Source organism: Acipenser ruthenus, chromosome 44 (genome assembly GCF_902713425.1).
Source record: "Acipenser ruthenus chromosome 44, fAciRut3.2 maternal haplotype, whole genome shotgun sequence".
NCBI lineage: Eukaryota > Metazoa > Chordata > Actinopteri > Acipenseriformes > Acipenseridae > Acipenser > Acipenser ruthenus.
Window position 1 is genome coordinate 4,088,412 of NC_081232.1, and position 14,415 is coordinate 4,102,826.

The 14,415-nt window shown below is 43.9% G+C and overlaps 61 non-coding genes and 3 pseudogenes across 61 annotated transcripts; all 64 read left to right on the plus strand.

Annotated features, from left to right (window-relative positions):
• The first annotated feature begins 57 nt into the window (after positions 1-57).
• LOC131717097 (5S ribosomal RNA) lies at positions 58-176 on the plus strand. The gene has a single exon (XR_009315982.1). It is a non-coding gene; the product is annotated as a 5S ribosomal RNA (ribosomal RNA).
• Positions 177-276: 100 nt separating this feature from the next.
• On the plus strand, positions 277-395 carry LOC131717098 (5S ribosomal RNA). Its single transcript, XR_009315983.1, has one exon. It is a non-coding gene; the product is annotated as a 5S ribosomal RNA (ribosomal RNA).
• A 100-nt stretch (positions 396-495) lies between these two features.
• On the plus strand, positions 496-614 carry LOC131717099 (5S ribosomal RNA). The gene has a single exon (XR_009315984.1). It is a non-coding gene; the product is annotated as a 5S ribosomal RNA (ribosomal RNA).
• A 100-nt stretch (positions 615-714) lies between these two features.
• On the plus strand, positions 715-833 carry LOC131717101 (5S ribosomal RNA). The gene has a single exon (XR_009315986.1). It is a non-coding gene; the product is annotated as a 5S ribosomal RNA (ribosomal RNA).
• Positions 834-933: 100 nt separating this feature from the next.
• LOC131717102 (5S ribosomal RNA) lies at positions 934-1,052 on the plus strand. The gene has a single exon (XR_009315987.1). It is a non-coding gene; the product is annotated as a 5S ribosomal RNA (ribosomal RNA).
• Positions 1,053-1,152: 100 nt separating this feature from the next.
• Positions 1,153-1,271, plus strand: LOC131717103 (5S ribosomal RNA). Its single transcript, XR_009315988.1, has one exon. It is a non-coding gene; the product is annotated as a 5S ribosomal RNA (ribosomal RNA).
• A 100-nt stretch (positions 1,272-1,371) lies between these two features.
• On the plus strand, positions 1,372-1,490 carry LOC131717104 (5S ribosomal RNA). The gene has a single exon (XR_009315989.1). It is a non-coding gene; the product is annotated as a 5S ribosomal RNA (ribosomal RNA).
• Positions 1,491-1,590: 100 nt separating this feature from the next.
• Positions 1,591-1,709, plus strand: LOC131717105 (5S ribosomal RNA). The gene has a single exon (XR_009315990.1). It is a non-coding gene; the product is annotated as a 5S ribosomal RNA (ribosomal RNA).
• Positions 1,710-1,809: 100 nt separating this feature from the next.
• LOC131717106 (5S ribosomal RNA) lies at positions 1,810-1,928 on the plus strand. Its single transcript, XR_009315991.1, has one exon. It is a non-coding gene; the product is annotated as a 5S ribosomal RNA (ribosomal RNA).
• A 100-nt stretch (positions 1,929-2,028) lies between these two features.
• On the plus strand, positions 2,029-2,147 carry LOC131717107 (5S ribosomal RNA). Its single transcript, XR_009315992.1, has one exon. It is a non-coding gene; the product is annotated as a 5S ribosomal RNA (ribosomal RNA).
• Positions 2,148-2,247: 100 nt separating this feature from the next.
• On the plus strand, positions 2,248-2,366 carry LOC131717108 (5S ribosomal RNA). The gene has a single exon (XR_009315993.1). It is a non-coding gene; the product is annotated as a 5S ribosomal RNA (ribosomal RNA).
• A 100-nt stretch (positions 2,367-2,466) lies between these two features.
• Positions 2,467-2,585, plus strand: LOC131717109 (5S ribosomal RNA). Its single transcript, XR_009315994.1, has one exon. It is a non-coding gene; the product is annotated as a 5S ribosomal RNA (ribosomal RNA).
• A 100-nt stretch (positions 2,586-2,685) lies between these two features.
• LOC131717110 (5S ribosomal RNA) lies at positions 2,686-2,804 on the plus strand. The gene has a single exon (XR_009315995.1). It is a non-coding gene; the product is annotated as a 5S ribosomal RNA (ribosomal RNA).
• Positions 2,805-2,904: 100 nt separating this feature from the next.
• On the plus strand, positions 2,905-3,023 carry LOC131717112 (5S ribosomal RNA). Its single transcript, XR_009315997.1, has one exon. It is a non-coding gene; the product is annotated as a 5S ribosomal RNA (ribosomal RNA).
• A 100-nt stretch (positions 3,024-3,123) lies between these two features.
• On the plus strand, positions 3,124-3,232 carry LOC131714837 (5S ribosomal RNA; annotated as a pseudogene).
• Positions 3,233-3,332: 100 nt separating this feature from the next.
• Positions 3,333-3,451, plus strand: LOC131711777 (5S ribosomal RNA). Its single transcript, XR_009313665.1, has one exon. It is a non-coding gene; the product is annotated as a 5S ribosomal RNA (ribosomal RNA).
• Positions 3,452-3,565: 114 nt separating this feature from the next.
• LOC131717113 (5S ribosomal RNA) lies at positions 3,566-3,684 on the plus strand. The gene has a single exon (XR_009315998.1). It is a non-coding gene; the product is annotated as a 5S ribosomal RNA (ribosomal RNA).
• Positions 3,685-3,784: 100 nt separating this feature from the next.
• LOC131717114 (5S ribosomal RNA) lies at positions 3,785-3,903 on the plus strand. Its single transcript, XR_009315999.1, has one exon. It is a non-coding gene; the product is annotated as a 5S ribosomal RNA (ribosomal RNA).
• A 100-nt stretch (positions 3,904-4,003) lies between these two features.
• Positions 4,004-4,122, plus strand: LOC131717115 (5S ribosomal RNA). Its single transcript, XR_009316000.1, has one exon. It is a non-coding gene; the product is annotated as a 5S ribosomal RNA (ribosomal RNA).
• Positions 4,123-4,236: 114 nt separating this feature from the next.
• LOC131717116 (5S ribosomal RNA) lies at positions 4,237-4,355 on the plus strand. Its single transcript, XR_009316001.1, has one exon. It is a non-coding gene; the product is annotated as a 5S ribosomal RNA (ribosomal RNA).
• Positions 4,356-4,455: 100 nt separating this feature from the next.
• LOC131717117 (5S ribosomal RNA) lies at positions 4,456-4,574 on the plus strand. The gene has a single exon (XR_009316002.1). It is a non-coding gene; the product is annotated as a 5S ribosomal RNA (ribosomal RNA).
• A 114-nt stretch (positions 4,575-4,688) lies between these two features.
• LOC131717118 (5S ribosomal RNA) lies at positions 4,689-4,807 on the plus strand. Its single transcript, XR_009316003.1, has one exon. It is a non-coding gene; the product is annotated as a 5S ribosomal RNA (ribosomal RNA).
• A 114-nt stretch (positions 4,808-4,921) lies between these two features.
• On the plus strand, positions 4,922-5,040 carry LOC131717119 (5S ribosomal RNA). The gene has a single exon (XR_009316004.1). It is a non-coding gene; the product is annotated as a 5S ribosomal RNA (ribosomal RNA).
• A 114-nt stretch (positions 5,041-5,154) lies between these two features.
• Positions 5,155-5,273, plus strand: LOC131717120 (5S ribosomal RNA). Its single transcript, XR_009316005.1, has one exon. It is a non-coding gene; the product is annotated as a 5S ribosomal RNA (ribosomal RNA).
• A 114-nt stretch (positions 5,274-5,387) lies between these two features.
• On the plus strand, positions 5,388-5,506 carry LOC131710206 (5S ribosomal RNA). Its single transcript, XR_009312075.1, has one exon. It is a non-coding gene; the product is annotated as a 5S ribosomal RNA (ribosomal RNA).
• Positions 5,507-5,606: 100 nt separating this feature from the next.
• On the plus strand, positions 5,607-5,725 carry LOC131717121 (5S ribosomal RNA). Its single transcript, XR_009316006.1, has one exon. It is a non-coding gene; the product is annotated as a 5S ribosomal RNA (ribosomal RNA).
• A 114-nt stretch (positions 5,726-5,839) lies between these two features.
• Positions 5,840-5,958, plus strand: LOC131711006 (5S ribosomal RNA). The gene has a single exon (XR_009312888.1). It is a non-coding gene; the product is annotated as a 5S ribosomal RNA (ribosomal RNA).
• A 114-nt stretch (positions 5,959-6,072) lies between these two features.
• On the plus strand, positions 6,073-6,191 carry LOC131717123 (5S ribosomal RNA). The gene has a single exon (XR_009316008.1). It is a non-coding gene; the product is annotated as a 5S ribosomal RNA (ribosomal RNA).
• Positions 6,192-6,291: 100 nt separating this feature from the next.
• Positions 6,292-6,410, plus strand: LOC131717124 (5S ribosomal RNA). Its single transcript, XR_009316009.1, has one exon. It is a non-coding gene; the product is annotated as a 5S ribosomal RNA (ribosomal RNA).
• A 114-nt stretch (positions 6,411-6,524) lies between these two features.
• On the plus strand, positions 6,525-6,643 carry LOC131717125 (5S ribosomal RNA). The gene has a single exon (XR_009316010.1). It is a non-coding gene; the product is annotated as a 5S ribosomal RNA (ribosomal RNA).
• A 114-nt stretch (positions 6,644-6,757) lies between these two features.
• LOC131717126 (5S ribosomal RNA) lies at positions 6,758-6,876 on the plus strand. The gene has a single exon (XR_009316011.1). It is a non-coding gene; the product is annotated as a 5S ribosomal RNA (ribosomal RNA).
• Positions 6,877-6,990: 114 nt separating this feature from the next.
• LOC131717127 (5S ribosomal RNA) lies at positions 6,991-7,109 on the plus strand. The gene has a single exon (XR_009316012.1). It is a non-coding gene; the product is annotated as a 5S ribosomal RNA (ribosomal RNA).
• A 100-nt stretch (positions 7,110-7,209) lies between these two features.
• LOC131717128 (5S ribosomal RNA) lies at positions 7,210-7,328 on the plus strand. The gene has a single exon (XR_009316013.1). It is a non-coding gene; the product is annotated as a 5S ribosomal RNA (ribosomal RNA).
• Positions 7,329-7,442: 114 nt separating this feature from the next.
• LOC131717129 (5S ribosomal RNA) lies at positions 7,443-7,561 on the plus strand. Its single transcript, XR_009316014.1, has one exon. It is a non-coding gene; the product is annotated as a 5S ribosomal RNA (ribosomal RNA).
• Positions 7,562-7,661: 100 nt separating this feature from the next.
• On the plus strand, positions 7,662-7,780 carry LOC131711115 (5S ribosomal RNA). The gene has a single exon (XR_009312997.1). It is a non-coding gene; the product is annotated as a 5S ribosomal RNA (ribosomal RNA).
• A 114-nt stretch (positions 7,781-7,894) lies between these two features.
• LOC131717130 (5S ribosomal RNA) lies at positions 7,895-8,013 on the plus strand. The gene has a single exon (XR_009316015.1). It is a non-coding gene; the product is annotated as a 5S ribosomal RNA (ribosomal RNA).
• Positions 8,014-8,113: 100 nt separating this feature from the next.
• LOC131717131 (5S ribosomal RNA) lies at positions 8,114-8,232 on the plus strand. The gene has a single exon (XR_009316016.1). It is a non-coding gene; the product is annotated as a 5S ribosomal RNA (ribosomal RNA).
• Positions 8,233-8,346: 114 nt separating this feature from the next.
• On the plus strand, positions 8,347-8,465 carry LOC131717132 (5S ribosomal RNA). Its single transcript, XR_009316017.1, has one exon. It is a non-coding gene; the product is annotated as a 5S ribosomal RNA (ribosomal RNA).
• A 114-nt stretch (positions 8,466-8,579) lies between these two features.
• LOC131717134 (5S ribosomal RNA) lies at positions 8,580-8,698 on the plus strand. The gene has a single exon (XR_009316019.1). It is a non-coding gene; the product is annotated as a 5S ribosomal RNA (ribosomal RNA).
• A 114-nt stretch (positions 8,699-8,812) lies between these two features.
• Positions 8,813-8,931, plus strand: LOC131717135 (5S ribosomal RNA). Its single transcript, XR_009316020.1, has one exon. It is a non-coding gene; the product is annotated as a 5S ribosomal RNA (ribosomal RNA).
• A 114-nt stretch (positions 8,932-9,045) lies between these two features.
• Positions 9,046-9,164, plus strand: LOC131717136 (5S ribosomal RNA). The gene has a single exon (XR_009316021.1). It is a non-coding gene; the product is annotated as a 5S ribosomal RNA (ribosomal RNA).
• Positions 9,165-9,264: 100 nt separating this feature from the next.
• Positions 9,265-9,383, plus strand: LOC131717137 (5S ribosomal RNA). Its single transcript, XR_009316022.1, has one exon. It is a non-coding gene; the product is annotated as a 5S ribosomal RNA (ribosomal RNA).
• Positions 9,384-9,497: 114 nt separating this feature from the next.
• LOC131717138 (5S ribosomal RNA) lies at positions 9,498-9,616 on the plus strand. The gene has a single exon (XR_009316023.1). It is a non-coding gene; the product is annotated as a 5S ribosomal RNA (ribosomal RNA).
• A 114-nt stretch (positions 9,617-9,730) lies between these two features.
• Positions 9,731-9,849, plus strand: LOC131717140 (5S ribosomal RNA). Its single transcript, XR_009316025.1, has one exon. It is a non-coding gene; the product is annotated as a 5S ribosomal RNA (ribosomal RNA).
• Positions 9,850-9,949: 100 nt separating this feature from the next.
• On the plus strand, positions 9,950-10,068 carry LOC131717141 (5S ribosomal RNA). The gene has a single exon (XR_009316026.1). It is a non-coding gene; the product is annotated as a 5S ribosomal RNA (ribosomal RNA).
• A 114-nt stretch (positions 10,069-10,182) lies between these two features.
• LOC131717142 (5S ribosomal RNA) lies at positions 10,183-10,301 on the plus strand. Its single transcript, XR_009316027.1, has one exon. It is a non-coding gene; the product is annotated as a 5S ribosomal RNA (ribosomal RNA).
• A 100-nt stretch (positions 10,302-10,401) lies between these two features.
• On the plus strand, positions 10,402-10,520 carry LOC131717143 (5S ribosomal RNA). Its single transcript, XR_009316028.1, has one exon. It is a non-coding gene; the product is annotated as a 5S ribosomal RNA (ribosomal RNA).
• Positions 10,521-10,634: 114 nt separating this feature from the next.
• Positions 10,635-10,753, plus strand: LOC131717144 (5S ribosomal RNA). The gene has a single exon (XR_009316029.1). It is a non-coding gene; the product is annotated as a 5S ribosomal RNA (ribosomal RNA).
• A 114-nt stretch (positions 10,754-10,867) lies between these two features.
• LOC131717146 (5S ribosomal RNA) lies at positions 10,868-10,986 on the plus strand. The gene has a single exon (XR_009316031.1). It is a non-coding gene; the product is annotated as a 5S ribosomal RNA (ribosomal RNA).
• Positions 10,987-11,100: 114 nt separating this feature from the next.
• Positions 11,101-11,219, plus strand: LOC131717147 (5S ribosomal RNA). The gene has a single exon (XR_009316032.1). It is a non-coding gene; the product is annotated as a 5S ribosomal RNA (ribosomal RNA).
• Positions 11,220-11,319: 100 nt separating this feature from the next.
• On the plus strand, positions 11,320-11,438 carry LOC131717148 (5S ribosomal RNA). Its single transcript, XR_009316033.1, has one exon. It is a non-coding gene; the product is annotated as a 5S ribosomal RNA (ribosomal RNA).
• Positions 11,439-11,552: 114 nt separating this feature from the next.
• LOC131717149 (5S ribosomal RNA) lies at positions 11,553-11,671 on the plus strand. Its single transcript, XR_009316034.1, has one exon. It is a non-coding gene; the product is annotated as a 5S ribosomal RNA (ribosomal RNA).
• Positions 11,672-11,771: 100 nt separating this feature from the next.
• Positions 11,772-11,890, plus strand: LOC131717150 (5S ribosomal RNA). Its single transcript, XR_009316035.1, has one exon. It is a non-coding gene; the product is annotated as a 5S ribosomal RNA (ribosomal RNA).
• Positions 11,891-11,990: 100 nt separating this feature from the next.
• LOC131717151 (5S ribosomal RNA) lies at positions 11,991-12,109 on the plus strand. The gene has a single exon (XR_009316036.1). It is a non-coding gene; the product is annotated as a 5S ribosomal RNA (ribosomal RNA).
• Positions 12,110-12,223: 114 nt separating this feature from the next.
• LOC131717152 (5S ribosomal RNA) lies at positions 12,224-12,342 on the plus strand. The gene has a single exon (XR_009316037.1). It is a non-coding gene; the product is annotated as a 5S ribosomal RNA (ribosomal RNA).
• A 100-nt stretch (positions 12,343-12,442) lies between these two features.
• LOC131717153 (5S ribosomal RNA) lies at positions 12,443-12,561 on the plus strand. The gene has a single exon (XR_009316038.1). It is a non-coding gene; the product is annotated as a 5S ribosomal RNA (ribosomal RNA).
• A 100-nt stretch (positions 12,562-12,661) lies between these two features.
• Positions 12,662-12,770, plus strand: LOC131716151 (5S ribosomal RNA; annotated as a pseudogene).
• Positions 12,771-12,870: 100 nt separating this feature from the next.
• On the plus strand, positions 12,871-12,989 carry LOC131717154 (5S ribosomal RNA). The gene has a single exon (XR_009316039.1). It is a non-coding gene; the product is annotated as a 5S ribosomal RNA (ribosomal RNA).
• A 100-nt stretch (positions 12,990-13,089) lies between these two features.
• LOC131711047 (5S ribosomal RNA) lies at positions 13,090-13,208 on the plus strand. The gene has a single exon (XR_009312929.1). It is a non-coding gene; the product is annotated as a 5S ribosomal RNA (ribosomal RNA).
• Positions 13,209-13,308: 100 nt separating this feature from the next.
• Positions 13,309-13,427, plus strand: LOC131713110 (5S ribosomal RNA). Its single transcript, XR_009314998.1, has one exon. It is a non-coding gene; the product is annotated as a 5S ribosomal RNA (ribosomal RNA).
• Positions 13,428-13,534: 107 nt separating this feature from the next.
• LOC131714838 (5S ribosomal RNA) lies at positions 13,535-13,643 on the plus strand (annotated as a pseudogene).
• Positions 13,644-13,757: 114 nt separating this feature from the next.
• LOC131717155 (5S ribosomal RNA) lies at positions 13,758-13,876 on the plus strand. The gene has a single exon (XR_009316040.1). It is a non-coding gene; the product is annotated as a 5S ribosomal RNA (ribosomal RNA).
• Positions 13,877-13,990: 114 nt separating this feature from the next.
• Positions 13,991-14,109, plus strand: LOC131717157 (5S ribosomal RNA). The gene has a single exon (XR_009316042.1). It is a non-coding gene; the product is annotated as a 5S ribosomal RNA (ribosomal RNA).
• A 100-nt stretch (positions 14,110-14,209) lies between these two features.
• LOC131717158 (5S ribosomal RNA) lies at positions 14,210-14,328 on the plus strand. Its single transcript, XR_009316043.1, has one exon. It is a non-coding gene; the product is annotated as a 5S ribosomal RNA (ribosomal RNA).
• The last annotated feature ends 87 nt before the right edge of the window (positions 14,329-14,415 follow it).

Here is a 14,415-nt window from a genome sequence, read left to right on the forward strand (position 1 = left end):
TGGAGGAATCACCCCCAGCTCACTAAACATAAAAGTCATGAAAGCAGAAATGCAATCGCCTGCGGCCACACCACCTTGAATAAGCCTGATCTCGTCTGATCTCAGAAGCTAAGCAATGTTGGGCTTGGTTAGTACTTGGATGGGAGACCACCTGGGAATATCAAGTGCTGCAGGCATTACATTTTACAATTGAAATGTGTGGAGGACAAAAGGAAATTTTGGAGGAATCACCCCCAGCTCACTAAACATAAAAGTCATGAAAGCAGAAATGCAATCGCCTGCGGCCACACCACCTTGAATAAGCCTGATCTCGTCTGATCTCAGAAGCTAAGCAATGTTGGGCTTGGTTAGTACTTGGATGGGAGACCACCTGGGAATATCAAGTGCTGCAGGCATTACATTTTACAATTGAAATGTGTGGAGGACAAAAGGAAATTTTGGAGGAATCACCCCCAGCTCACTAAACATAAAAGTCATGAAAGCAGAAATGCAATCGCCTGCGGCCACACCACCTTGAATAAGCCTGATCTCGTCTGATCTCAGAAGCTAAGCAATGTTGGGCTTGGTTAGTACTTGGATGGGAGACCACCTGGGAATATCAAGTGCTGCAGGCATTACATTTTACAATTGAAATGTGTGGAGGACAAAAGGAAATTTTGGAGGAATCACCCCCAGCTCACTAAACATAAAAGTCATGAAAGCAGAAATGCAATCGCCTGCGGCCACACCACCTTGAATAAGCCTGATCTCGTCTGATCTCAGAAGCTAAGCAATGTTGGGCTTGGTTAGTACTTGGATGGGAGACCACCTGGGAATATCAAGTGCTGCAGGCATTACATTTTACAATTGAAATGTGTGGAGGACAAAAGGAAATTTTGGAGGAATCACCCCCAGCTCACTAAACATAAAAGTCATGAAAGCAGAAATGCAATCGCCTGCGGCCACACCACCTTGAATAAGCCTGATCTCGTCTGATCTCAGAAGCTAAGCAATGTTGGGCTTGGTTAGTACTTGGATGGGAGACCACCTGGGAATATCAAGTGCTGCAGGCATTACATTTTACAATTGAAATGTGTGGAGGACAAAAGGAAATTTTGGAGGAATCACCCCCAGCTCACTAAACATAAAAGTCATGAAAGCAGAAATGCAATCGCCTGCGGCCACACCACCTTGAATAAGCCTGATCTCGTCTGATCTCAGAAGCTAAGCAATGTTGGGCTTGGTTAGTACTTGGATGGGAGACCACCTGGGAATATCAAGTGCTGCAGGCATTACATTTTACAATTGAAATGTGTGGAGGACAAAAGGAAATTTTGGAGGAATCACCCCCAGCTCACTAAACATAAAAGTCATGAAAGCAGAAATGCAATCGCCTGCGGCCACACCACCTTGAATAAGCCTGATCTCGTCTGATCTCAGAAGCTAAGCAATGTTGGGCTTGGTTAGTACTTGGATGGGAGACCACCTGGGAATATCAAGTGCTGCAGGCATTACATTTTACAATTGAAATGTGTGGAGGACAAAAGGAAATTTTGGAGGAATCACCCCCAGCTCACTAAACATAAAAGTCATGAAAGCAGAAATGCAATCGCCTGCGGCCACACCACCTTGAATAAGCCTGATCTCGTCTGATCTCAGAAGCTAAGCAATGTTGGGCTTGGTTAGTACTTGGATGGGAGACCACCTGGGAATATCAAGTGCTGCAGGCATTACATTTTACAATTGAAATGTGTGGAGGACAAAAGGAAATTTTGGAGGAATCACCCCCAGCTCACTAAACATAAAAGTCATGAAAGCAGAAATGCAATCGCCTGCGGCCACACCACCTTGAATAAGCCTGATCTCGTCTGATCTCAGAAGCTAAGCAATGTTGGGCTTGGTTAGTACTTGGATGGGAGACCACCTGGGAATATCAAGTGCTGCAGGCATTACATTTTACAATTGAAATGTGTGGAGGACAAAAGGAAATTTTGGAGGAATCACCCCCAGCTCACTAAACATAAAAGTCATGAAAGCAGAAATGCAATCGCCTGCGGCCACACCACCTTGAATAAGCCTGATCTCGTCTGATCTCAGAAGCTAAGCAATGTTGGGCTTGGTTAGTACTTGGATGGGAGACCACCTGGGAATATCAAGTGCTGCAGGCATTACATTTTACAATTGAAATGTGTGGAGGACAAAAGGAAATTTTGGAGGAATCACCCCCAGCTCACTAAACATAAAAGTCATGAAAGCAGAAATGCAATCGCCTGCGGCCACACCACCTTGAATAAGCCTGATCTCGTCTGATCTCAGAAGCTAAGCAATGTTGGGCTTGGTTAGTACTTGGATGGGAGACCACCTGGGAATATCAAGTGCTGCAGGCATTACATTTTACAATTGAAATGTGTGGAGGACAAAAGGAAATTTTGGAGGAATCACCCCCAGCTCACTAAACATAAAAGTCATGAAAGCAGAAATGCAATCGCCTGCGGCCACACCACCTTGAATAAGCCTGATCTCGTCTGATCTCAGAAGCTAAGCAATGTTGGGCTTGGTTAGTACTTGGATGGGAGACCACCTGGGAATATCAAGTGCTGCAGGCATTACATTTTACAATTGAAATGTGTGGAGGACAAAAGGAAATTTTGGAGGAATCACCCCCAGCTCACTAAACATAAAAGTCATGAAAGCAGAAATGCAATCGCCTGCGGCCACACCACCTTGAATAAGCCTGATCTCGTCTGATCTCAGAAGCTAAGCAATGTTGGGCTTGGTTAGTACTTGGATGGGAGACCACCTGGGAATATCAAGTGCTGCAGGCATTACATTTTACAATTGAAATGTGTGGAGGACAAAAGGAAATTTTGGAGGAATCACCCCCAGCTCACTAAACATAAAAGTCATGAAAGCAGAAATGCAATCGCCTGCGGCCACACCACCTTGAATAAGCCTGATCTCGTCTGATCTCAGAAGCTAAGCAATGTTGGGCTTGGTTAGTACTTGGATGGGAGACCACCTGGGAATATCAAGTGCTGCAGGCATTACATTTTACAATTGAAATGTGTGGAGGACAAAAGGAAATTTTGGAGGAATCACCCCCAGCTCACTAAACATAAAAGTCATGAAAGCAGAAAAGCAATCGCCTGCGGCCACACCACCTTGAATAAGCCTGATCTCAGAAGCTAAGCAATGTTGGGCTTGGTTAGTACTTGGATGGGAGACCACCTGGGAATATCAAGTGCTGCAGGCATTACATTTTACAATTGAAATGTGTGGAGGACAAAAGGAAATTTTGGAGGAATCACCCCCAGCTCACTAAACATAAAAGTCATGAAAGCAGAACAGCAATCGCCTGCGGCCACACCACCTTGAATAAGCCTGATCTCGTCTGATCTCCGAAGCTAAGCAATGTTGGGCTTGGTTAGTACTTGGATGGGAGACCACCTGGGAATATCAAGTGCTGCAGGCATTACATTTTTGTAATTACATTTTACAATTGAAATGTGTGGAGGACAAAAGGAAATTTTGGAGGAATCACCCCCAGCTCACTAAACATAAAAGTCATGAAAGCAGAAATGCAATCGCCTGCGGCCACACCACCTTGAATAAGCCTGATCTCGTCTGATCTCAGAAGCTAAGCAATGTTGGGCTTGGTTAGTACTTGGATGGGAGACCACCTGGGAATATCAAGTGCTGCAGGCATTACATTTTACAATTGAAATGTGTGGAGGACAAAAGGAAATTTTGGAGGAATCACCCCCAGCTCACTAAACATAAAAGTCATGAAAGCAGAAATGCAATCGCCTGCGGCCACACCACCTTGAATAAGCCTGATCTCGTCTGATCTCAGAAGCTAAGCAATGTTGGGCTTGGTTAGTACTTGGATGGGAGACCACCTGGGAATATCAAGTGCTGCAGGCATTACATTTTACAATTGAAATGTGTGGAGGACAAAAGGAAATTTTGGAGGAATCACCCCCAGCTCACTAAACATAAAAGTCATGAAAGCAGAAATGCAATCGCCTGCGGCCACACCACCTTGAATAAGCCTGATCTCGTCTGATCTCAGAAGCTAAGCAATGTTGGGCTTGGTTAGTACTTGGATGGGAGACCACCTGGGAATATCAAGTGCTGCAGGCATTACATTTTTGTAATTACATTTTACAATTGAAATGTGTGGAGGACAAAAGGAAATTTTGGAGGAATCACCCCCAGCTCACTAAACATAAAAGTCATGAAAGCAGAAATGCAATCGCCTGCGGCCACACCACCTTGAATAAGCCTGATCTCGTCTGATCTCAGAAGCTAAGCAATGTTGGGCTTGGTTAGTACTTGGATGGGAGACCACCTGGGAATATCAAGTGCTGCAGGCATTACATTTTACAATTGAAATGTGTGGAGGACAAAAGGAAATTTTGGAGGAATCACCCCCAGCTCACTAAACATAAAAGTCATGAAAGCAGAAATGCAATCGCCTGCGGCCACACCACCTTGAATAAGCCTGATCTCGTCTGATCTCAGAAGCTAAGCAATGTTGGGCTTGGTTAGTACTTGGATGGGAGACCACCTGGGAATATCAAGTGCTGCAGGCATTACATTTTTGTAATTACATTTTACAATTGAAATGTGTGGAGGACAAAAGGAAATTTTGGAGGAATCACCCCCAGCTCACTAAACATAAAAGTCATGAAAGCAGAAATGCAATCGCCTGCGGCCACACCACCTTGAATAAGCCTGATCTCGTCTGATCTCAGAAGCTAAGCAATGTTGGGCTTGGTTAGTACTTGGATGGGAGACCACCTGGGAATATCAAGTGCTGCAGGCATTACATTTTTGTAATTACATTTTACAATTGAAATGTGTGGAGGACAAAAGGAAATTTTGGAGGAATCACCCCCAGCTCACTAAACATAAAAGTCATGAAAGCAGAAATGCAATCGCCTGCGGCCACACCACCTTGAATAAGCCTGATCTCGTCTGATCTCAGAAGCTAAGCAATGTTGGGCTTGGTTAGTACTTGGATGGGAGACCACCTGGGAATATCAAGTGCTGCAGGCATTACATTTTTGTAATTACATTTTACAATTGAAATGTGTGGAGGACAAAAGGAAATTTTGGAGGAATCACCCCCAGCTCACTAAACATAAAAGTCATGAAAGCAGAAATGCAATCGCCTGCGGCCACACCACCTTGAATAAGCCTGATCTCGTCTGATCTCAGAAGCTAAGCAATGTTGGGCTTGGTTAGTACTTGGATGGGAGACCACCTGGGAATATCAAGTGCTGCAGGCATTACATTTTTGTAATTACATTTTACAATTGAAATGTGTGGAGGACAAAAGGAAATTTTGGAGGAATCACCCCCAGCTCACTAAACATAAAAGTCATGAAAGCAGAAATGCAATCGCCTGCGGCCACACCACCTTGAATAAGCCTGATCTCGTCTGATCTCAGAAGCTAAACAATGTTGGGCTTGGTTAGTACTTGGATGGGAGACCACCTGGGAATATCAAGTGCTGCAGGCATTACATTTTACAATTGAAATGTGTGGAGGACAAAAGGAAATTTTGGAGGAATCACCCCCAGCTCACTAAACATAAAAGTCATGAAAGCAGAAATGCAATCGCCTGCGGCCACACCACCTTGAATAAGCCTGATCTCGTCTGATCTCAGAAGCTAAGCAATGTTGGGCTTGGTTAGTACTTGGATGGGAGACCACCTGGGAATATCAAGTGCTGCAGGCATTACATTTTTGTAATTACATTTTACAATTGAAATGTGTGGAGGACAAAAGGAAATTTTGGAGGAATCACCCCCAGCTCACTAAACATAAAAGTCATGAAAGCAGAAATGCAATCGCCTGCGGCCACACCACCTTGAATAAGCCTGATCTCGTCTGATCTCAGAAGCTAAGCAATGTTGGGCTTGGTTAGTACTTGGATGGTAGACCACCTGGGAATATCAAGTGCTGCAGGCATTACATTTTTGTAATTACATTTTACAATTGAAATGTGTGGAGGACAAAAGGAAATTTTGGAGGAATCACCCCCAGCTCACTAAACATAAAAGTCATGAAAGCAGAAATGCAATCGCCTGCGGCCACACCACCTTGAATAAGCCTGATCTCGTCTGATCTCAGAAGCTAAGCAATGTTGGGCTTGGTTAGTACTTGGATGGGAGACCACCTGGGAATATCAAGTGCTGCAGGCATTACATTTTACAATTGAAATGTGTGGAGGACAAAAGGAAATTTTGGAGGAATCACCCCCAGCTCACTAAACATAAAAGTCATGAAAGCAGAAATGCAATCGCCTGCGGCCACACCACCTTGAATAAGCCTGATCTCGTCTGATCTCAGAAGCTAAGCAATGTTGGGCTTGGTTAGTACTTGGATGGGAGACCACCTGGGAATATCAAGTGCTGCAGGCATTACATTTTTGTAATTACATTTTACAATTGAAATGTGTGGAGGACAAAAGGAAATTTTGGAGGAATCACCCCCAGCTCACTAAACATAAAAGTCATGAAAGCAGAAATGCAATCGCCTGCGGCCACACCACCTTGAATAAGCCTGATCTCGTCTGATCTCAGAAGCTAAGCAATGTTGGGCTTGGTTAGTACTTGGATGGGAGACCACCTGGGAATATCAAGTGCTGCAGGCAATACATTTTTGTAATTACATTTTACAATTGAAATGTGTGGAGGACAAAAGGAAATTTTGGAGGAATCACCCCCAGCTCACTAAACATAAAAGTCATGAAAGCAGAAATGCAATCGCCTGCGGCCACACCACCTTGAATAAGCCTGATCTCGTCTGATCTCAGAAGCTAAGCAATGTTGGGCTTGGTTAGTACTTGGATGGGAGACCACCTGGGAATATCAAGTGCTGCAGGCATTACATTTTTGTAATTACATTTTACAATTGAAATGTGTGGAGGACAAAAGGAAATTTTGGAGGAATCACCCCCAGCTCACTAAACATAAAAGTCATGAAAGCAGAAATGCAATCGCCTGCGGCCACACCACCTTGAATAAGCCTGATCTCGTCTGATCTCAGAAGCTAAGCAATGTTGGGCTTGGTTAGTACTTGGATGGGAGACCACCTGGGAATATCAAGTGCTGCAGGCATTACATTTTACAATTGAAATGTGTGGAGGACAAAAGGAAATTTTGGAGGAATCACCCCCAGCTCACTAAACATAAAAGTCATGAAAGCAGAAATGCAATCGCCTGCGGCCACACCACCTTGAATAAGCCTGATCTCGTCTGATCTCAGAAGCTAAGCAATGTTGGGCTTGGTTAGTACTTGGATGGGAGACCACCTGGGAATATCAAGTGCTGCAGGCATTACATTTTTGTAATTACATTTTACAATTGAAATGTGTGGAGGACAAAAGGAAATTTTGGAGGAATCACCCCCAGCTCACTAAACATAAAAGTCATGAAAGCAGAAATGCAATCGCCTGCGGCCACACCACCTTGAATAAGCCTGATCTCGTCTGATCTCAGAAGCTAAGCAATGTTGGGCTTGGTTAGTACTTGGATGGGAGACCACCTGGGAATATCAAGTGCTGCAGGCATTACATTTTACAATTGAAATGTGTGGAGGACAAAAGGAAATTTTCGAGGAATCACCCCCAGCTCACTAAACATAAAAGTCATGAAAGCAGAAATGCAATCGCCTGCGGCCACACCACCTTGAATAAGCCTGATCTCGTCTGATCTCTGAAGCTAAGCAATGTTGGGCTTGGTTAGTACTTGGATGGGAGACCACCTGGGAATATCAAGTGCTGCAGGCAATACATTTTTGTAATTACATTTTACAATTGAAATGTGTGGAGGACAAAAGGAAATTTTGGAGGAATCACCCCCAGCTCACTAAACATAAAAGTCATGAAAGCAGAAATGCAATTGCCTGCGGCCACACCACCTTGAATAAGCCTGATCTCGTCTGATCTCAGAAGCTAAGCAATGTTGGGCTTGGTTAGTACTTGGATGGGAGACCACCTGGGAATATCAAGTGCTGCAGGCATTACATTTTACAATTGAAATGTGTGGAGGACAAAAGGAAATTTTGGAGGAATCACCCCCAGCTCACTAAACATAAAAGTCATGAAAGCAGAAATGCAATCGCCTGCGGCCACACCACCTTGAATAAGCCTGATCTCGTCTGATCTCAGAAGCTAAGCAATGTTGGGCTTGGTTAGTACTTGGATGGGAGACCACCTGGGAATATCAAGTGCTGCAGGCATTACATTTTTGTAATTACATTTTACAATTGAAATGTGTGGAGGACAAAAGGAAATTTTGGAGGAATCACCCCCAGCTCACTAAACATAAAAGTCATGAAAGCAGAAATGCAATCGCCTGCGGCCACACCACCTTGAATAAGCCTGATCTCGTCTGATCTCAGAAGCTAAGCAATGTTGGGCTTGGTTAGTACTTGGATGGGAGACCACCTGGGAATATCAAGTGCTGCAGGCATTACATTTTTGTAATTACATTTTACAATTGAAATGTGTGGAGGACAAAAGGAAATTTTGGAGGAATCACCCCCAGCTCACTAAACATAAAAGTCATGAAAGCAGAAATGCAATCGCCTGCGGCCACACCACCTTGAATAAGCCTGATCTCGTCTGATCTCAGAAGCTAAGCAATGTTGGGCTTGGTTAGTACTTGGATGGGAGACCACCTGGGAATATCAAGTGCTGCAGGCATTACATTTTTGTAATTACATTTTACAATTGAAATGTGTGGAGGACAAAAGGAAATTTTGGAGGAATCACCCCCAGCTCACTAAACATAAAAGTCATGAAAGCAGAAATGCAATCGCCTGCGGCCACACCACCTTGAATAAGCCTGATCTCGTCTGATCTCAGAAGCTAAGCAATGTTGGGCTTGGTTAGTACTTGGATGGGAGACCACCTGGGAATATCAAGTGCTGCAGGCATTACATTTTTGTAATTACATTTTACAATTGAAATGTGTGGAGGACAAAAGGAAATTTTGGAGGAATCACCCCCAGCTCACTAAACATAAAAGTCATGAAAGCAGAAATGCAATCGCCTGCGGCCACACCACCTTGAATAAGCCTGATCTCGTCTGATCTCAGAAGCTAAGCAATGTTGGGCTTGGTTAGTACTTGGATGGGAGACCACCTGGGAATATCAAGTGCTGCAGGCATTACATTTTACAATTGAAATGTGTGGAGGACAAAAGGAAATTTTGGAGGAATCACCCCCAGCTCACTAAACATAAAAGTCATGAAAGCAGAAATGCAATCGCCTGCGGCCACACCACCTTGAATAAGCCTGATCTCGTCTGATCTCAGAAGCTAAGCAATGTTGGGCTTGGTTAGTACTTGGATGGGAGACCACCTGGGAATATCAAGTGCTGCAGGCATTACATTTTTGTAATTACATTTTACAATTGAAATGTGTGGAGGACAAAAGGAAATTTTGGAGGAATCACCCCCAGCTCACTAAACATAAAAGTCATGAAAGCAGAAATGCAATCGCCTGCGGCCACACCACCTTGAATAAGCCTGATCTCGTCTGATCTCAGAAGCTAAGCAATGTTGGGCTTGGTTAGTACTTGGATGGGAGACCACCTGGGAATATCAAGTGCTGCAGGCATTACATTTTTGTAATTACATTTTACAATTGAAATGTGTGGAGGACAAAAGGAAATTTTGGAGGAATCACCCCCAGCTCACTAAACATAAAAGTCATGAAAGCAGAAATGCAATCGCCTGCGGCCACACCACCTTGAATAAGCCTGATCTCGTCTGATCTCAGAAGCTAAGCAATGTTGGGCTTGGTTAGTACTTGGATGGGAGACCACCTGGGAATATCAAGTGCTGCAGGCATTACATTTTACAATTGAAATGTGTGGAGGACAAAAGGAAATTTTGGAGGAATCACCCCCAGCTCACTAAACATAAAAGTCATGAAAGCAGAAATGCAATCGCCTGCGGCCACACCACCTTGAATAAGCCTGATCTCGTCTGATCTCAGAAGCTAAGCAATGTTGGGCTTGGTTAGTACTTGGATGGGAGACCACCTGGGAATATCAAGTGCTGCAGGCATTACATTTTTGTAATTACATTTTACAATTGAAATGTGTGGAGGACAAAAGGAAATTTTGGAGGAATCACCCCCAGCTCACTAAACATAAAAGTCATGAAAGCAGAAATGCAATCGCCTGCGGCCACACCACCTTGAATAAGCCTGATCTCGTCTGATCTCAGAAGCTAAGCAATGTTGGGCTTGGTTAGTACTTGGATGGGAGACCACCTGGGAATATCAAGTGCTGCAGGCATTACATTTTACAATTGAAATGTGTGGAGGACAAAAGGAAATTTTGGAGGAATCACCCCCAGCTCACTAAACATAAAAGTCATGAAAGCAGAAATGCAATCGCCTGCGGCCACACCACCTTGAATAAGCCTGATCTCGTCTGATCTCAGAAGCTAAGCAATGTTGGGCTTGGTTAGTACTTGGATGGGAGACCACCTGGGAATATCAAGTGCTGCAGGCATTACATTTTTGTAATTACATTTTACAATTGAAATGTGTGGAGGACAAAAGGAAATTTTGGAGGAATCACCCCCAGCTCACTAAACATAAAAGTCATGAAAGCAGAAATGCAATCGCCTGCGGCCACACCACCTTGAATAAGCCTGATCTCGTCTGATCTCAGAAGCTAAGCAATGTTGGGCTTGGTTAGTACTTGGATGGGAGACCACCTGGGAATATCAAGTGCTGCAGGCATTACATTTTTGTAATTACATTTTACAATTGAAATGTGTGGAGGACAAAAGGAAATTTTGGAGGAATCACCCCCAGCTCACTAAACATAAAAGTCATGAAAGCAGAAATGCAATCGCCTGCGGCCACACCACCTTGAATAAGCCTGATCTCGTCTGATCTCAGAAGCTAAGCAATGTTGGGCTTGGTTAGTACTTGGATGGGAGACCACCTGGGAATATCAAGTGCTGCAGGCATTACATTTTTGTAATTACATTTTACAATTGAAATGTGTGGAGGACAAAAGGAAATTTTGGAGGAATCACCCCCAGCTCACTAAACATAAAAGTCATGAAAGCAGAAATGCAATCGCCTGCGGCCACACCACCTTGAATAAGCCTGATCTCGTCTGATCTCAGAAGCTAAGCAATGTTGGGCTTGGTTAGTACTTGGATGGGAGACCACCTGGGAATATCAAGTGCTGCAGGCATTACATTTTACAATTGAAATGTGTGGAGGACAAAAGGAAATTTTGGAGGAATCACCCCCAGCTCACTAAACATAAAAGTCATGAAAGCAGAAATGCAATCGCCTGCGGCCACACCACCTTGAATAAGCCTGATCTCGTCTGATCTCAGAAGCTAAGCAATGTTGGGCTTGGTTAGTACTTGGATGGGAGACCACCTGGGAATATCAAGTGCTGCAGGCATTACATTTTTGTAATTACATTTTACAATTGAAATGTGTGGAGGACAAAAGGAAATTTTGGAGGAATCACCCCCAGCTCACTAAACATAAAAGTCATGAAAGCAGAAATGCAATCGCCTGCGGCCACACCACCTTGAATAAGCCTGATCTCGTCTGATCTCAGAAGCTAAGCAATGTTGGGCTTGGTTAGTACTTGGATGGGAGACCACCTGGGAATATCAAGTGCTGCAGGCATTACATTTTACAATTGAAATGTGTGGAGGACAAAAGGAAATTTTGGAGGAATCACCCCCAGCTCACTAAACATAAAAGTCATGAAAGCAGAAATGCAATCGCCTGCGGCCACACCACCTTGAATAAGCCTGATCTCGTCTGATCTCAGAAGCTAAGCAATGTTGGGCTTGGTTAGTACTTGGATGGGAGACCACCTGGGAATATCAAGTGCTGCAGGCATTACATTTTACAATTGAAATGTGTGGAGGACAAAAGGAAATTTTGGAGGAATCACCCCCAGCTCACTAAACATAAAAGTCATGAAAGCAGAAATGCAATCGCCTGCGGCCACACCACCTTGAATAAGCCTGATCTCGTCTGATCTCAGAAGCTAAGCAATGTTGGGCTTGGTTAGTACTTGGATGGGAGACCACCTGGGAATATCAAGTGCTGCAGGCATTACATTTTTGTAATTACATTTTACAATTGAAATGTGTGGAGGACAAAAGGAAATTTTGGAGGAATCACCCCCAGCTCACTAAACATAAAAGTCATGAAAGCAGAAATGCAATCGCCTGCGGCCACACCACCTTGAATAAGCCTGATCTCGTCTGATCTCAGAAGCTAAGCAATGTTGGGCTTGGTTAGTACTTGGATGGGAGACCACCTGGGAATATCAAGTGCTGCAGGCATTACATTTTACAATTGAAATGTGTGGAGGACAAAAGGAAATTTTGGAGGAATCACCCCCAGCTCACTAAACATAAAAGTCATGAAAGCAGAAATGCAATCGCCTGCGGCCACACCACCTTGAATAAGCCTGATCTCGTCTGATCTCAGAAGCTAAGCAATGTTGGGCTTGGTTAGTACTTGGATGGGAGACCACCTGGGAATATCAAGTGCTGCAGGCATTACATTTTACAATTGAAATGTGTGGAGGACAAAAGGAAATTTTGGAGGAATCACCCCCAGCTCACTAAACATAAAAGTCATGAAAGCAGAAATGCAATCGCCTGCGGCCACAACACCTTGAATAAGCCTGATCTCAGAAGCTAAGCAATGTTGGGCTTGGTTAGTACTTGGATGGGAGACCACCTGGGAATATCAAGTGCTGCAGGCATTACATTTTACAATTGAAATGTGTGGAGGCCAAAGGGAAATTTTGGAGGAATCACCCCCAGCTCCCTAAACATAAAAGTCATGAAAGCAGAAATGCAATCGCCTGCGGCCACACCACCTTGAATAAGCCTGATCTCGTCTGATCTCAGAAGCTAAGCAATGTTGGGCTTGGTTAGTACTTGGATGGGAGACCACCTGGGAATATCAAGTGCTGCAGGCATTACATTTTACAATTGAAATGTGTGGAGGACAAAAGGAAATTTTGGAGGAATCACCCCCAGCTCACTAAACATAAAAGTCATGAAAGCAGAAATGCAATCGCCTGCGGCCACACCACCTTGAATAAGCCTGATCTCGTCTGATCTCAGAAGCTAAGCAATGTTGGGCTTGGTTAGTACTTGGATGGGAGATCACCTGGGAATATCAAGTGCTGCAGGCATTACATTTTACAATTGAAATGTGTGGAGGACAAAAGGAAATTTTGGAGGAATCACCCCCAGCTCACTAAACATAAAAGTCATGAAAGCAGAAATGCAATCGCCTGCGGCCACACCACCTTGAATAAGCCTGATCTCGTCTGATCTCAGAAGCTAAGCAGTGTTGTGCTTGGTTAGTACTTGGATGGGAGACCACCTGGGAATATCAAGTGCTGCAGGCATTACATTTTTGTAATTACAATTGAAATGTGTGGAGGACAAAAGGAAATTTTGGAGGAATCACCCCCAGCTCACTAAACATAAAAGTCATGAAAGCAGAAATGCAATCGCCTGCGGCCACACCACCTTGAATAAGCCTGATCTCAGAAGCTAAGCAATGTTGGGCTTGGTTAGTACTTGGATGGGAGACCACCTGGGAATATCAAGTGCTGCAGGCATTACATTTTTGTAATTACATTTTACAATTGAAATGTGTGGAGGACAAAAGGAAATTTTGGAGGAATCACCCCCAGCTCACTAAACATAAAAGTCATGAAAGCAGAAATGCAATCGCCTGCGGCCACACCACCTTGAATAAGCCTGATCTCGTCTGATCTCAGAAGCTAAGCAATGTTGGGCTTGGTTAGTACTTGGATGGGAGACCACCTGGGAATATCAAGTGCTGCAGGCATTACATTTTTGTAATTACATTTTACAATTGAAATGTGTGGAGGACAAAAGGATATTTTGGAGGAATCACCCCCAGCTCACTAAACATAAAAGTCATGAAAGCAGAAATGCAATCGCCTGCGGCCACACCACCTTGAATAAGCCTGATCTCGTCTGATCTCAGAAGCTAAGCAATGTTGGGCTTGGTTAGTACTTGGATGGGAGACCACCTGGGAATATCAAGTGCTGCAGGCATTACATTTTACAATTGAAATGTGTGGAGGACAAAAGGAAATTTTGGAGGAATCACCCCCAGCTCACTAAACATAAAAGTCATGAAAGCAGAAATGCAATCGCCTGCGGCCACACCACCTTGAATAAGCCTGATCTCGTCTGATCTCAGAAGCTAAGCAATGTTGGGCTTGGTTAGTACTTGGATGGGAGACCACCTGGGAATATCAAGTGCTGCAGGCATTACATTTTACAATTGAAATGTGTGGAGGACAAAAGGAAATTTTGGAGGAATCACCCCCAGCTCACTAAACATAAAAGTCATGAAAG